The sequence below is a fragment of the Odocoileus virginianus genome, chromosome 28 (assembly GCF_023699985.2).
Source record: "Odocoileus virginianus isolate 20LAN1187 ecotype Illinois chromosome 28, Ovbor_1.2, whole genome shotgun sequence".
Classification (NCBI taxonomy): Eukaryota; Metazoa; Chordata; class Mammalia; order Artiodactyla; family Cervidae; genus Odocoileus; species Odocoileus virginianus.
Window position 1 is genome coordinate 35,965,262 of NC_069701.1, and position 17,568 is coordinate 35,982,829.

The 17,568-nt window shown below is 37.3% G+C and overlaps 1 protein-coding gene across 2 annotated transcripts in view; it reads left to right on the forward strand.

The window, feature by feature from the left end:
* The window catches only part of RTN3 (reticulon 3), a 63,500-nt gene that overhangs the window by 1,584 nt on the left and 44,348 nt on the right, over positions 1-17,568 (forward strand). The gene's annotated exons all lie outside the window — the stretch shown is intronic.

Genomic DNA, 17,568 nt, shown 5'->3' on the forward strand with positions numbered 1-17,568 from the left:
TCTTAGCTTTAAATATATTCTCTAGGTGTTTTTCAAACAGTGGATTTCTACATAAATGCTTTGGTACCCGTTTGGATTTTCCAGTGTGGTTATGGACATTTCAGTAGAAACAGTTATCAGAGGAAGCTTCTGCAAGGCCAAGATGAGCTATCCAGATAAAGGAATGAGGCAGCAAATTTAGAACCCCTGTCCCCTTTAAACCACTACCATTTCTCCTCCAAATTTTTGTGTTCTGGGCAAAGGTCCAGATAAATAGCAGCTTCCTTATATACTTAGCAACTTGGTGTTTTGGCTTGAATCACTTGTCATTGGTTACTCTTATGTTGCTGGCCCTTTTGTGCATACCTTTTGATTTTCTTCATTTTAAATTTTTGATACACTTGAAAAATAGATACTCTCGCCACTTTGAACTCTTATCCACTGCAAATATGTATTAATATTGTATAAAAATCATTAATACAGTTTTAGTGACTTCAATGCAAGATCCTCGTTTGTCAGATCACTACTTGAAAAGTTTAGCTTAAGACATTGTAATATATAGTCAGAATTTCATTGCCAAAGCTCTTCCTCCTTGCTACATGTTTTCTCCATCTCTCAGAGGAAATGTCTCAGGCTTTTGCACCATGAAAATAAGATGAAGTTTGTTATTACAAAATTTGACTCATAAAATGGATTCTTAAAAAATTTACCTTGATTGTTTTAAAAATCTGTAAGTGTTAATATCAGCCTTTAGGTTCATTTTCATTCACCAAGCTTCTCTTGGTTTTAGAAACTTTCAAAAAATAAAGAGTTTTTAAAAAAAGAAGAGTAAGTGGTCACTTGGTGCCTGCAGGAAACAATTGTGTCTTGACTGACCTGTTTAGTAACAAATTTTAGAAATTTAGTTTCTAATTAAAAATGATTGGTGATAGCCCTGTCTCATCCAGTGCATTCAGTGTTACTGCAGCTGGCAGTGATGTATGCTTGGAGAAGGTCAGGAGCCAGGATTGGCTTCCCAGATTTCTGCCTTTGAAGAACAACAAAGATTTCAAAGGCAGAAATTTGAGGTTGAAGTGAAAGATACGTAAATAATTAGTGTTCTTTTTAGGATGAGAGTTGCCTTAGATACCTGTCTATTGCCTGAACTTTAATTAAAAGTGGTTTAATAGTTTACTGTCTGTAGCCTTTGAAATTCTTTAACTTGCTAGAGACTGTTCTTTATTATTGCTCTGAAAATCATGGTGCCAAAATAAAGCTACATTTCTTGTATCTGTTCATGGAAGTCAGCTCAAAGCAAAAAAACAGCTTGGACAACTAAAAAAAAAATACACACACAAGTTTTTGCTTTAATTACTTCTTTCCTCACTCTGAAATTGAGTTGTTCCATGTACTTTTTATGGCTTCATTTTTACACTTTGTTCTAACATATCAGTCAATCACATGATTATGTAATTTGTATTTTCAGTTTTAACTCTTTAAGTAAAAAAAGAACTCTGACTACCTGTTCAGCACTGAAGTCTGTATTGTACACATGTCAGATTAGCAGTGAGTGTGTAATATGGTGATAAACACACAGACTTGAGCCCCAGAGATACCTATATTTCAGTCCTGTCTATGCTTATTGACCATATGACCTTGTGCACATCCTAAGCCTCAGGAATGTGACCTAGACAAATTTGCTGCCCTTAAATCCTAACTTTTATTGAATAACAATACCTAGTATTTGATACATCTATTTATAGATTTAAAATACAGAGATACAAAGAATAATTGATAAGAAGTGAGAAATCATAAATCTTCCTCATAGTAAAGGATTCTCTTATGCTTTGTTCTTTATAAAAGTGAATCATTTGTTTCAGCTTTTGACCCCTCATATTTATAAGGGGTCATTCCTTTCACTCAACTGACCTGTTAAAGAAGTTGGGGGTGAAGCCAAGATGTTTCATTGGTCGCTTGGCATCAGTATGCTAAGATATTTTCTGCAGCATGCTGACCATAAGTATAGTTATAATACATTATAAAACTCCTGTCAGTGGAAGGAAGGGGACAGGAAAGGGCAAGAATGATCATGTAGTATGGTTCACAAATGCTTGTTAATTTGAATGGTTTTTATTCCCCGGGAACAGAAGATATCTTTTAAGGCTGTTTTCTTTTAGAGTCAGATTCACAAATAATTTAACCACTCTGATCAAACAAACCAGTCCACATATATTTAACAACACTTACACCTTCCTTAAATTGAAATCTCTAAGGAATTGTTTATGTAGTAGCTGGTAAGAGCATCGGTGTTTTTATTTTTATTATTTTAGAGATGGTCTGTAAACAAAATGAAACTAATATTATCGCTTTTATTGTATTCTGTGGTGGTGGTGTTATCCAGTCCCTCATTCGTGTCCAACTGTTTTCTGTGGTGAGGAAATTATATATCCTTACTGATACAGTAGTCACCTGTTTAATCCTGTGCAGTTTATAAGCATCTGTAAAATGAAGCTTGGTAGTGAAGGAATTAGTGACATGTCATTGAAGCGCAGAGGGAACATTAAGGTTTCCAGTTTTGTGTGAGCCAAGACATTGTTCTGTAGAAGGGCACTTCTCTTTAGAATAGCCATAAACCTAGAACTACTGTAAATCTGAACAGAACTCCAAATAAATGATTAACTATGTGTATTTGTTGTATGTACATACCTTATAGTCTGTGTCCAACTTTATTGTTAATGATGAATTTATGACTGCCTCCTTAACTGCACAGACTTACGAAATAAATGTAAATTTTGTAGTATAACTTTTTAGATGAAAATTACAAAGTTGATATTACGTTCATTTAATTTAAGTCATTAAGGAGTTGCACAGGAGACTGACTGAAGTTCTATCCCGTTTATTTATAACAGCTCTTCTAGAATTAGTTTGGGTGGTTGGGTATGTTATCGGTGTTTTTATAAGGTATGTATACTGAATGGGCTTCCCAGGTGGCGCTGTGCTGTGTTGTCCTTAGTCACTCAATAGTGTCTGTTCAGTTCAGACTCTTTGCAACCCCATGGACCATAGCCTGCATGGGATTCTCAGCAAGAATGCTGGAGTGAGTTGTCATGCCCTCCTCCAGAAGATCTTCCCAACCCAGAGATTGAACCTAGGTCTCCCACGTTGCAGGAAATGGATTCTTTACCATCTAAGCCAGAGGGAAGTCCCCAGGTGGCACTAGTGGTAAAGAACCCACCTGCCAATGTAGGGCACTTAAGAGGTGCTGGTTCTATCGCTGGGTGGGGAAGATCCGCTGGAGAAGAGAACGGCAGCCTACTGCAGTATTCTTGCCTGGAGAATCCCATGGAAAGAGGAGCCTGTCAGGCTCCAGTCTGTGGGGTTGCAAAGAGTCGAACACAACTGAAGCGACTTAGCACAATCGCATGTACATTAAGTAAATTTAAGCTGTAATCAGTATTGCTTATGATTGCATCATTGCAGTGTTTTACTACATATCTGTGACTAGTAACATCTGTTACTAGAATAGGACATGTTACTCTGTAATACTGAAATTTCAGAGAAAATCCCCTTATTACTTTTATTATTACTTTTCTTTTTTTGGTTGCGCTCCACCACTTGCATGAATCTTAGTTCCTCAACCCAGGGACTGAACCCATGCCATGGCAGTGAAAGCACCAAATCTTAACCAGTGGACCACTGGGGAACTCCTGCAGAAAATCCCTTTAAATACTTGATAGGATGTGTGTTTCTGTTTTACATTTTGTGATGGGATGGCTAATTGTTAACAGCTTCCTCTTATGATGCTCTCTTTAAATTTCAAAGAAATATTCGTATGTTTTTTCCAGTCTGTTGGTTCAGTTTTCCTCATAAGCACATTATCATAACCTGGGGGTGGGGGCGTGGTGGTGGAGGCAGGAGCTCTCTGACTTCTTCACTGGCAGTTTGCCCTTGAAGATATATTGAAAGGTATTCTGAAAAACTTTTTTAGCAAAACTAATACCGAGCCACCTGAAAGCATTTCAACGGTGGGCATTGTCTTCATTTTACATAAAAGGCAGAAATACTTGATTTATGTCTTACATTTGTGTATTGCTTTATGGTTTAATTTGTGCCAATACATTACCTTAATTCAACAAATATTTAAGCATACGTCAAGCATTGTGGCTATGAAGTTAAAGGTAGGATAAAACAGGGATTAAGGATCCAACTCAGTTCTTTCAAATACATACACTGCCTCTCTTTCAAATTTGAAACAACATGTGATAAAAATAGTTCTGTCACCCTCTTAAATTCAGTTATTGGTTAACCAAGTTCAGTTAACTTAGTAACCTTCACTTCTGGTCCCATGGTTTCTAAGCCAAGTGGCTTTCTGCTCCACCTTTCTACAGAAACTTCTCTCATCAGATACACAAGTTATTTTCCATGTTATTAAATCCAGTGGTTACTTCTCTTTCTCATTTTATTTATATTTTAACCTCACTGTGAGGAGTGCAGGATCTTGGCTCCCTGACTAGGGATTGAACCCATACTCCCTGCGTTGCAAGCATGGAGTCTTAACCAGTGGACTGCCAGAGAAGTCTGTCTTCCTCATTTTAAATGCCCTTGATTCCTCTCTTTCCTTTACATAGGAATCAGCAAATCTTATTGGTTCTACAGTGACTACCGGTTTTCCCAAGCTCCCTCACTACTACCCTGGTCCAGGCTATTGTCCATAGCTCTCCTGAATCACTGCAGTTGCCTCCTCACTGATCTCCAGACTTTCTCTCTTGGCTGTCTTCAGTCTTTTCTCCACACAGCAGCTGGTGTGAGTCTGTGAAAAATGTAAGTCAGATCATTTCACTCATTGGCATATGCTCTAGTCACTTCTGACCACACTCAGATTAAATGCTGAAGTCATTAGACAGCTTATGAAGCCCTGTAATATCTGGCCCCAGCCTGCCCCTTGCTCACCTAGCTTTAGCCACACTGATCTTGTTATTTTTCACACCAGGAATACCTCTCTCAGTGTCTTATTTGCTGTTCACTGTGCCTAAAATCGGAGAAGGCAATGGCACCCCACTCCAGTACTCTTGCCTGGAAAATCCCATGAATGGAGGAGCCTGGTAGGCTGCAGTCCATGGGGTCTCGAAGAGTCAGACATGACTGAGTGACTTCACTTTCACTTTTCACTTTTATGCGTTGGAGAAGGAAATGGCAGCCCACTCCAGTGTTCTTGCCTGGAGAATCCCAGGGATGGGGTCGCACAGAGTCGGACACAACTGAAGTGATTTAGCAGCTGCGGCAGCAGGAGTGCCTAAACTGCTCTTCCCTCATACATTCTCACAGCTCTTCACTTTCTCACCTCCCTTAGATCTTTGCCTGGCTACCTTATCAAAATTGCATAAGAGAAAAACACCTTATAGGCTTTTCCTGTTTTATTTTTCTTATCACTTGTCATAATCTGTCTTACAGTATTTGACTTATTTATTTTGTATATTGTCTGTCTGCCACAAAATAGAAGTTTCATCAGAGTGGAGATTTTTGCTGTTTTATTCACTGCTGTATCTCTGATGCCTGTCAGAACCTGGCACAAAGCAGGGCTTCATATTTTTTAATGAGAGCAAAGACTTTATCATTATGTAATGGATGAGTAGATGGAGAACCTCTACTCCCAAGAAAATAATGCATATATGAAGTATTGCATGAACTTTCACAGATTCATGGATTACTATAAAACTACTCATAAACCTCAGTTTAAGAAAATTTTGTTTTTGAAAATCAGATTGTTAACTTTGCAAAACCTTCTGCATATGGAAATTGATATATTCATTTCGGTGCTGAGGAGAGACTTTTCATATAAGTGCATAATACTATACCCAAATATAGTGTATGTTTAAGATTGTCTTCTTTTACTACTTACTTCTGGACTCTAGTATTTTCCACTAATGGCTTTAAATCCAGAAAATTATAACCACTTGAATGCCACATTTTGGTGTATTAGAGATTCACTTCTATTAAGTACTCAATAGTAAGCTAGTATGATGTGGCAGAATTTTAAAATGTGTTAAAATAAGTATGATTTCTGTCTTCTAACAGAATCTGAGATTTTGATTTAATATGTTTTAAACATTATTTGCAGAAGAGTAAAGTAATCTTAACAACAGTAAATATAACACTACTTAGAAGTTGGGTTATTAAAACATTTGTAACCAATTTACTATTTTTATGCTTCATTTTGTTTGTCAGACTTTCTAATTTTGTTTCTTTTGCAAGAAGAGTTCTGCTTATTTTTCCTCGTAGATTGCATATGCATTTACTCTACATATGTACAGAGAAAGCTTTCCAGCTCTTTAGTGTTATAACAGAGTGAGCATCTTCACTTCCCCTAGAGTGAAATGCATAACTACTACATTAGTAGGGCTAATGTCCAGACTCAAAGTCTGTTTCTGAAATAACAATTTAAACTCTTGCTAAGGCTCTATAATGTTCAAGACTCCATATCCTGTGTCTTCTACTGTATGCTGACTATCATATTCTGTTCCTTATGAAAGATACAGGGACATGTAAGATGATCCTTAGCCATAAGGTGCTTCCAGTCCAATTGGAATTTGTTTCCAATAGCAAATAAGTTGAATGGATATTAGATTTTATTTGGTTTATTTGTTCCAGAGGGCCAAAGCATTGTTAACTGGTCTATTTTTACAGTAATGTTAGCTCTAGTAAATTTAAATTATTAAAAATTAGCCTGCCAGTTATGTAGATTCTCTCCCATGCCTTAAGTGGGGGAAATGCTTAGTAACTTGCTTCCAAAGGGTACAGTATAGAAGGGTGGGGAAAAGTACTACCACGGAGAAACTTGGCAAACTCTACCTCGGCCAGGGGATCAAGGTTAACATCATCACTGATAAGTCATATTAATAGTATGTACCTTGATATGGTATGACAAGGCAGCCCTTCACCTCAGTGAAGGGTTACCCCTCAGTGGTAATCCTCCCTAAAACTCATAACTCCAGTCTAACAAAGAGAACATTAGACAAGCCCAAATTGAGGGACATTCTTTGAACTACTTGAGCAGTCCTTCTCAAAATTTTCAAGATCATCAAAGTAAAGAAAACCTGAGAAATTGTCATAGTCCAAAGGAGGCTAAAGAGACATGATGACAAAATGTGATGTGGTTTCCTGGATGGGATCTTGGAACAGGGAGGGGGCATTAGGGAAAAGTTATTGAAATCTCAGGGAAGTATGGGCTTTAGTTATTAGTAATGTATCAGTATTAGTTCATTAATTGTGACAAATTTATCAATACCACAATACTAATACATGTTAACTACAGCAGAAACAGTGCTGAATAAAAGCAACAATCTTTTCTGTAAATATAAAATTTTCTAAAATAATCTTTTAATAAGAGAAAGCTTTAATCATGAAATGGAGATTGTTTTGGGAGAGGCAAGTAGGTATGAGTAATGCAGTGGAGGTCTAGTGAGCACAAAAAGGAAAAAATGGCATAACGTTTGGGGAGAAAAACAGTCTGCCTGTTCCTAGAGCTCTGATGGGGGAGAGGACAGTAACTGGCTCAGTTTAGCAGTTTTTACTGAGATCCTGAGTTGCCATCAATAACTGTGGTCATGAAAAACCAGACAAAGATAACACAAAAAAATAAAACCACAGGCCAATATCACTGATGAACATAGATGCAAAAATCCTCAACAAAATTCTAGCAAACAGAATTCAACACGTTAAAAAGCTCATACACCATGATCAAGTTGGGTTTATTCCAGGGATGCAGGGATTCTTCAGTATATGCAAATCAGTGTGACACACCATAGTAACAAATTGAAAGATAAAAACCATATGATACTCTCAATAGATGCAGGAAAAGCCTTTGACAAAATTTAGCACACATTTATGATTAAAACTCTTCCAAAAAATGGGCATAGAAAGAACCTTACTCAGCATAGTAAAGGCCATATATGGTAAGCCTACAGCAAACATTATTCTCAGTGGTGAAAGCTGAGAGGATTCCCCCTAAGATCAGGAACAAGACAAGGTTGTCCACTCACCGCTATTATTCAACATAGTTTTGGAAGTCCTAGCTACAGCAATCAGAGAAGAAAAAGAAATAAAAGGAATCCAGATTGGAAAAGAAGAAATAAAGCTCTCACTGTTTGCAGATGACATGATACTGTACATAGAAAACCCTAAAGATACTATCAGAAAATTATTAGAGCTAATCAGTGAATTTAGCAGAGTTGCAGGTTGCAAAATGAATACACAGAAATCACTTACATTCCTATATACTGACAGTGAAAAATGAGAAACAGAAATTAAGGAATCAGTCCCATTCACCATTGCAACAAAAAGGATAAAATGTCTAGGAATAAACCTACCTAAGGAGACAAAGGAGCTGTATACAGAAAGTTATAAGACACTGATGAAAGAAATCAAAGACGACATAAACAGATGGAGAGATAGTCCATGTTCCTAGCTAGGAAGAATCAATATTGTGAAAATGACTGTACTGCCAAATGCAGTCTACAAATTCACTGCTATCCCTATCAAATCACCAATGGCATTTTTCCCAGAACTAGAACAAAAAATTTCCCAGTTCATATGGAAACACAAAAGACCCCAAATAGCCAAAACAGTCCTGAGAAAGAAGAATGGAGCCGGAGGAATCAACCTTCCTGACTTCAGATTGTGCTGCAAAGCTGCAGTCATCAAGACAGTATGGTACTGGCACAAAAACAGAAATATAGACCAATGAAACAGGATGGAAAGCCCAGAAATAAACCCATGTGCCTGTGGGTGCCTTATTTTTGACAGAGGAGGCAAGAATAATACAATAGGGCAAAGATAGCCTCTTCAATTAGTGGTACTGGGAAAACTGAATAGCTACATCAACACTTTCTAACACCATACACAAAGATAAGCTCAAAATGGGTTAAAAACCTAAATGTAAGACCAGAAACTATAAAACTCTTAGAGGAAAACATAGGCAAAACACTCAATGACATAAGTCAAAACAAGATCCTCTAAGACCCACCTCCTAGAGTAATGGAAATAAAAACAAAAGTAAACAAGTGGGACCTAATTAAATTTAAAAGCTTTTACACAGCAAAGGAAACTATAAACAAGGTGAAAAGACAAACCTTAGAATGGGAGAAAATAATAGCAAATGAAACAACTGACAAAGGATTAATTCCCGAAATATACAAGCAGTTTGTACAACTCACTACCAGAAAAACAAACAACCTAATCAAAAAGTGGAGAAAAGACCTAAACAGACAGTTCTCCAAAGAAGATGTACAGATGGCTAACAAACACATGAAAAGATGTTCAACATCGCTCATTATTAGAGAAATGCAAATCAAAACTACAATGTATGAAGAGAGTAACACGGAAACTTACATTACCATCTGTAAAATAGATAGTCAATGGGAATTTGCTGTATGTCTCAGGGAACTCAAACAGGGGCTCTGTATCAACCTAGGGGGGTGGGACGGGGAGGAAAATGGAAGGGAGGTTCAAGAGGGCAGGGACATATGTACGACTATGGCTGATTGATACTGATGTTTGACAGAAAGCAAAATTCTGTAAAGCAGTTATCCCTCAATGAAAAAATTTAGAAGAACTGTGGTCACGAGAAAGAGTGTAAAGAATGCCTTTTGTGTGTGGGAGGGGGACTCAGTTATAAAGCAAAAAAGGTAGCTAAATGATGAAACTTACTTATTTTTGGCTGTGCTGGGTCTTCATTTCTGCACAAGGGCTTTCTCTAGTTGAGGCAGGCGAGGGCTGCGCTTCATTGCAGTGGCTCCTCTTGTTGGGGAGCACAGGCGCCATCTCGGTAGTTGTGGCGCATGGACAGTTCCGCAGCATGTGGAATCTTCCTGAACCAGGTATGGAACCCATGTCCCCTGCATTGGCAGGTGGATTCTTACCACTTCACGACCGAAGTCCAAAAATAATTTGTTTTAAAATTAGAAAAGATGTTTGAAAAAACTGACTAATTTCTCGTTTTCATTATACTAATTTTAGATAAAATTTCAAACACTTCGTTTTTCTTTATGTTCTAGAAGAAGCTTTAATAACCTGTGGAAACTAGCACAAGGAAATGGCTTTGGCGCTGTAGAAGTCATTCTACAAAGTTGCTCCCAGAATAGCTTACTTCTCTAGCAGTGTAGTCCGTATTCTGCTGGTGTTGAAGGACGGATACCACCAAAATAAGTAATTCATTGAATCTGTTTTTACTGCAGTTTAGGAAATTCAAACAATCAGGTTTATTAGTGTATTTACCCCCGATCTAAATCAAAAGTTGGCTCTCACATCCGATCCAAAGCTTTTTCTGTCTTCCTCTCTCCCCCAGCAGCCCATCTAACACAGACTTGATAAGAATTTGGAAACCTCCACTAGTGTGCCTTTTTCCTATTTTTCCTCCCTATTTTTCCACTGCTTACCTACTCAGTGTGCTGCTGGAGGGAAAGGTTAAGAGGTATGGGGACAGGATTTATCTTCTTCATTTGATGGAGTTTTAAAACATAAACTTGAGTGCTCACTTCGGCAGCACATATACTAAAGAAAACATAAACTTGAGAGAGGAAGGGAGTATAAATGCAGGATTGTTAAGATTTGTTTGAAATTAAGAGATCAGCAACCTAAAATAATCACATACATAATCACATATATAACTGCAAACCAAAAATCTGTAATAGATACACACCCTAAAGAGAAAGGAGGGAATTCCCTGGCAGTCCAACATTTAGGACTCTGGGCTTTCACTGCTGAGGGCCTGGGTTCAAACTCTAGTTGGAGAACTAAGATCCTGCAAGCCGTGAGGTGCAGCCCAAAAAAAGGGAAGAAAAAGGAATCCAAACAACGCTAAAGAGAGTCATCAAATCACAGGGGAAGAGAACAAAAGAAGAAATAAATCCGACAAAGACAAATACAGTATGTTATCACTTGTATGTGGAATCTAACAAAATTGAATATAATAAAACAGACTCAGAGAACAATCTAGTTGTTACCAGTCAGGAAAGGGAAAGGGGTGGGGCAACATGTAGGAGTAGATTAAGAGGTACAAACTACTATGAATAAAATAAATAAGCCACACGGATATATCATACAGCACAAGGAATATTATAACCAATTTAAAAAATAACCTTATCATATTGTTACTTTATTTTGGCCACACCTCATGGTATGTGGAATCCTAGTTCCCTGACCAGTGATCTTAACCCCCTTCAGTGGAAGCACACAGTCCAGTCTTTCCTGGACTGCCAGGAAAGTCCCTAAAATAACTTTAAATGAAGTATAATCTATAAAAATTTTGAACCAGTGACACTAAATCCTTAGTTTATATAACTAATCCATGAGAAATAAGATTCAATAAATAATAAAATAATCATAGAGCTTGAAAATATATAAATAGATGAAAGAGAGGATCGGGGCTCTGGAGAAGTCTATTGCTCAACTTTTCTCATTACTTAAAATTATTTGCTCAAAATCATTTACTCAGAAAGTACCCTATCATGATAAAGATGCACATGTATGCAGAAGATATATGTGAAAAGTTAAATAAAATTAATTCATGAAATGTTAATGGAAACAAAGCAGTATTTCTAAATGTTAAGTGTATTACTTCGTATAATTGAAGTGTATTACTTAGTATTTCTAAATGTTAAGTGTATTACTTTGTATAATTTGATTCTGAGTTCATATGTAATTAAAATTAATAAACTGAATGTCATAAGTATAGCCACCACAAAAATATGTATACATAAACTTGATTAGTAAATTTTCAGATAAGTACCGCATACATTCAGTTCAGTTCAGTTCAGCCGCTCAGTCGTGTCCGACCCTTTGCGACCCCATGAATTGCAGCACGCCAGGCCTCCCTGTCCATCACCAACTCCCTGAGTTTACTCAAATGCATGCCCATTGAGTCGGTGATGCCATCCCGCCATCTCATCCTGTCGTCCCCTTCTCCTCCTGCCCCCAATCCCTCCCAGCATCAGGGTCTTTTCCAATGAGTCAACTCTTCGCATGAGGTGGCCAAAGTATTGGAGTTTCAGCTTCAGCATCAGTCCTTCCAATGAAGACCCAGGGCTGATCTCCTTTAGGATGGACTGGTTGGATCTCCTTGCAATCTAAGGGATTCTCCAACACCACAGTTCAAAAGCATCAATACTTCGGCACTCAGCTTTCTTCACAGTCCAACTCTCACATCCATACATTACCACATACATTACAGACCAGCAAAAGAGACAAGTGATCTGTCTGGTAGACAGATAGAGAAGAAGCATTGGCTTTCAAAAAACATTCAGGTTTAAATCTTGATTCTGACATTTATAAGCTTCAGTTTTTGTAAGGATTTGATTTAATATGTATATAAATACTTAATTCAGTGTCTATCATAGACATTTGGGACTCTGTAAGTGAAATGTAGCTCTGTTTTCAAAGAGAAGGGTTTTTTTGTTGTTTGTTTGTTGTAGTTTTGACAGTTTGTTAAAGCTTAAAGTATTACGAAAATTGAAAATCCAGTGGTGTAAAGACTAGTAAGATTATTCACTAAACGGTTTCATTGAGAGACCTGCTAGAGATCCTATTTAAGGTGTCCTTTTTCTCCCTCTAAGGTGACTAATCCATTTCATGTAGGTGGGAAGCACAGGTATGTGTTAGAAATTATAAGAAAAATGTATGTTCATAATAGAAAATTTAGTCAACAAAAATATAAGGAAAATTAAAAATCAATGGGTAGCATATCCTTTCATTTTGTAACAATAATCTCTTGAAATGTTCCTCATATTCAAAAACTCAAAGCAAGAAAAAAAACTCAACAATCCCTCTACTCAGAAAGTAAATATCATTATCCATTTTTCTTCTTAAATGAATTTGTATTTTTTACCGAAATGGGGTCACATTATTTAAATTACTTTTGTAATGCTCTTTTTTATTCATTGTATTATCAGCATCATTTAGTATGAATAAATTCTCATCAACAGTACAATTTTTTTTTCATTTATTTTTATTAGTTGGAGGCTAATTACTTTATTGTAGTGGTTTTTGTCATACATTGACATGAATCAGCCATGGATTTACATATATTCCCCATCCCAATCCCCCCTCCCAACAGTACAATTTTTAATGAATAATATCCCATTGTATGGATATATTAAAAACTATTTAAGCAGTCCCTAGTAACTTTTATTAAATTCCCTTAATGTTTGTGATGAACAGTCTTATAACTACATATAGGCACAGATTTATTCTTTTACTTATAAATCTGATTACATATTAAAATTAGGTTTCATCAGGTCCACTTGTGGTCTTTTATCCGTTATCTTCTAGCAACTTCCTGGACTTTATTCCTGCAAATATTGCTTCTTTTTCATATTCAGTCTTTTTCCTTCTACTTGCGCCGTTCTCTATATAAATACACTTGTCATTTCTATTCCTAAAAAAATCTCTCTCTCAACTCTGCCTCTCCCTCTCACTGCTGCCCAGTTTTCAGTCCCTTCTCTTTATTATCCATACTCTGCACACTTGCTTGCAGTGTTTTGAAAATCCGTTCACTCCTCAGTTTTCAGTGGCTGGCCCCTCCTCCCTCTAACCATAGAGTCATCAGTGCTGAATTACTTGGTTACTTAAGCTCAGTGACCGTTTCAAAGTCTTCACCACTCCTTGGCTTTTAACTCTGTTAATCATTCTCTAAAGCTTTCTTCAGGTGACAAAACATTTTCCCCCACATTGACTCCTTTCTATCTCCTTCACTAGTGATTCTTTTTTGAGTCTCTGTAAATATTGGTTGTGTATCTCAAGATTCCATTGTTAACACCTCTTTGATTCTCCCTGGACAAATTCATTCACTCCGGTGGTGTCACTTCTCACCCCGGTGTTAGCTCCTAGATATTTACCTATAACCCTTACCTGTCTCCTGAGCCTGTTCATATTGGTAAACAGTTTCCACTTAAATATTCCTTATTGTTGTTCAGTTGCTAAGTCATATCTGACTCTTTGCAACACCATGGACTGTGTAGCGTGCCAGGCTCCTGTCCTCCACTACCTCCCAGAGTTTGCTCAAAGTCATGTCCATTGAATTGTGATGCTATCTAACCATCTCATCCTCTGCTGCCCCCTTTTTCTTTTGTCTTCAACCTTTCCCAGCATCAAGGTCTTTTCCAGTGAGTCAGCTCTGTGCATCTAGTGACCAGAGTATTGGAGTTTGAGCATCAGTCCTTCCAATGCATAATCAGGTTGGATTTCTTTTAGGATTGACTGGTTTGATCTCCTTGCAGTTCAAGGGACTCTAAAGAGTTGTCTCCAGCACCACAATTCAGAAGCATCAATTCTTCGACACTTAGCCTTCTTTATGGACCAACTCTCACATCCATACATGACTACTAGAAAAGCCATAGCTTTTGGTTTTTGACTGTATGAGATATGCCTTTGTTGTTGTTCAGTTGCTCAGTCATGTCTGACTCTTTGCAACCCCATGGACTGCAGCTCTCCAGGCTTCCCATCCTTCACCATCTCCCAGAGCTTGCTCAAACTCACGTCCACTGAATTGATGATACCATCCAACCTTCTCATCTTTTGTCATCCCCTTCACCTCCTGCCTTCAGTCTTTCCCAGCATCAGGGTCTTTTCTAATGAGTCGGCTCTTCACATCAGGTGGCCAAAGTATTGGAGCTTCAGCTTCAGCATCAGTCCTTCATGAGTATTCAAGATGAATTTCCTTTAGGACTGACTGGTTTGATCTCCTTGCAGTCCAAGGGACTCTCAAGAGTCTTCTCCAACACCACAGTTCAAAAGCATCAGTTCTTCAGTGCTCAACCTTCTTTATGGTCCAACTCTCACATCCATACATGACTACTAGAAAAACCATAATTTTGACTATACAGATCTTTGTTGGGAAAGTAATGTCTCTGCTTTTTAATATGCTGTCTAGGTTTGTCATAGCTTTTCAGGGATAAAACTTTGTCATAGATATGCCTTAGACAGCTTATTTCTTAGTGGAAATTAATACAAAGAATTCCTCCTCATACCTTAGCAAGCCACATTTCATGTAGTTCTTCAGTCCTTTGACTTTTGCTTCTCCAGTCTCCAACATCCAGTGATTCAAAATCCTGTCCATTCTTTCCTGTCATGTCCATCCCTTCATTCCCATCCTCACTGCCTTAGTTTAAGCCCTCATGTCTTGCCAAGATTATGCAGGAACTTTTCAATTAAGTCCATACTTTACCCCTGATAGCTCAGTTGGTAAAGAATCTGCCTGCAATGCAGGAGACCCCAGTTCAATTCCTGGGTGGGGAAGATCCCCTGGAGAAGGGACAGGCCACCCCCTCCAGTATTCTTGGGCTTCCCTTATGACTCAGCTGGCAAAGAATCTGTCTGCAACGTGGGAGACCTGGGTTCAGTCCCTGGGTTGGGAAGATCCCATGGAGAAGGGAAGGGCTACCCACTCCAGTATTTTGGCCTGGAGAAGTCCATGCGATCGCAGAGTCTGACACAACTGAGCAACTTTCATTTTCACTTTACCCTGCTGCCAGAGTTCTTTAAAACACATGGGATATTGTCAATCCCTTACCTTCACTGATTCCGCATTACACATCATATGATATAATTCAAATTTCATTGTATGATGTTTAAAGCTATTTGGAATCTGGCCAGATGTTCTTCTCTCCAGACTGCCTTCCCTTGTCTTGTTCACCTGATGAACATCATCTCTTCTGCCTCTACTGTTTGCATTCTTCCCATAATGCAAACAGCTTTACTGGTTTGTCTTTTTCAGTTGCTTGTGGGCACAACCATCATCTCTGCACTGTTACAGTGCCTAGACCTAGTTACTTGTAGGTAATATTTGATTTAATTATTAGTATTTGTGAATTAAGATCACCTTTTTTGGGTGCAGTTGCCTGCATCAATATGGCATATGAATACAATATGGTTTTGTAAGTTAGAAGAGCTCTTGCAATATTGTTGCAAACTACTTCTGGTTATCTGTGTCCTGTATCAGAATAGATGCTGTTGCATAAAAATTTGTGTGTTGCAATTTTCCATTAGGAGGGTGTCAGTTGGAAATGAAAAGGTAGGTTCATGGGATCTTTTTTAGCATCGGGCTTAGCATTTAGATTTTCAGGTTTATTCATTTGGCAGAGATATAATGTTGAAGATAATTGCATATAGACATTAACCCATTTGGAAGCATTAAATAGAAATGTTTGTTTTAAGAAAGAAAAGAGTACTGTTTTTCAATGGTAGGAGTAAATGTGATGCTTCATTTTAAGATAATTAAAAAACAGTGAATTTTTAAATTCTGGTCTTGAGTTACCAAATTACTGCCTCTTGTCCACTAAGTTCTGCCTTGGTGTTAATGTGCTCTGTATCTGTCAACTAAATAGTTTTCTTTTTTTAATTGAGGTATAGTTCATGTACAATATTATGTAAATTACAGATGTTCAATACAATGATTCACAATTTTTAAAGGTTAAACTCCATTTGTAGTTCCTATAAAATATAGGCTATATTCCCTGTGTTGTGTTTAGATTAGTATTTACAGATATTGCAATGGCCCAGTCCTTTAAAGCACTCTCCTCATTTTAAGTATATTTCTGATATTTGTGAAAACCTTTTTATAATTACAAGAAAAAAAGGAGTTAAGTAAAGATCAGTATACTTAGGGGTACTTTTTCAGGGTTTTGTTTTTCACATGCTGTTTTATTAATTTTTTTTCCATTTTTACTGAAGGCAATTTATAAATTTTTTTTAAGGCCAAAGGTTGTAATGAAAAGCAAATCTCCCTCCTGCCCTAGACCTCAAAGTTCCTTTTGTTGCCAGTTAACAAATGGAAGCACACTGTTTGCACATCAGTACTTTGCTTTTCAATTAAATATATCAACGTACATAGCTGTACCTCATTGTTTTTTTGTAGCAGCAAGTATTCCATTATCTGGAGGTAACTATTTAACTAGGCTTTTATCGATGGTCATTTAGATTATTTCTGGTGTTTATAATCAGCACTGTTACGGCTATCCTCACTGATGTACATGTCTTTGTATATGTATGCAGATATATTTACCAAGTTAAAGAATATGCTCAGGGGTTGGTAGGGGAAGTCTATGCATTTAAAATTTTGATTTATGTTGCCAAATTTAGAGAAATATAAGTCCCAGTTTTAGAGATAGGAGATTTCTTACATTGGTCCTGTTTTTCCCAGTGGATTAATTGTGATTTAAAATTTTTTTTTCAGTATTCAGGGTCAGTTTTACATATTTGCCAACTATATATGTTTAAATGCTTATATTCATGGCTGACTCCTCAAAATGAAGTTAAAAATGGTTTTAAGCAAAACCAGTTAGTACTCAGATACCTGTTTTTTCTTTCCCACATGAAGTTGCAGGGGAGCATTATCTTTCTTGAGATTATTTTAAAATTCTAGGGGTTCCTCTTTTCTTCCTTTGTGGGTGAGAATATCTGACAGAAGAAATTGAATTGATTAACTTTTAGAAGCATTTTGAAAATAAAATAAGGTTTTGCTGCCAGGTGAGTGAAAACAGTAATTGGAAATATAGATTTGGGTTTTCCCCTCTTCCTTAAACCCAATGAAATTACGATGCTTTGCCAAGTTAAAAAAAA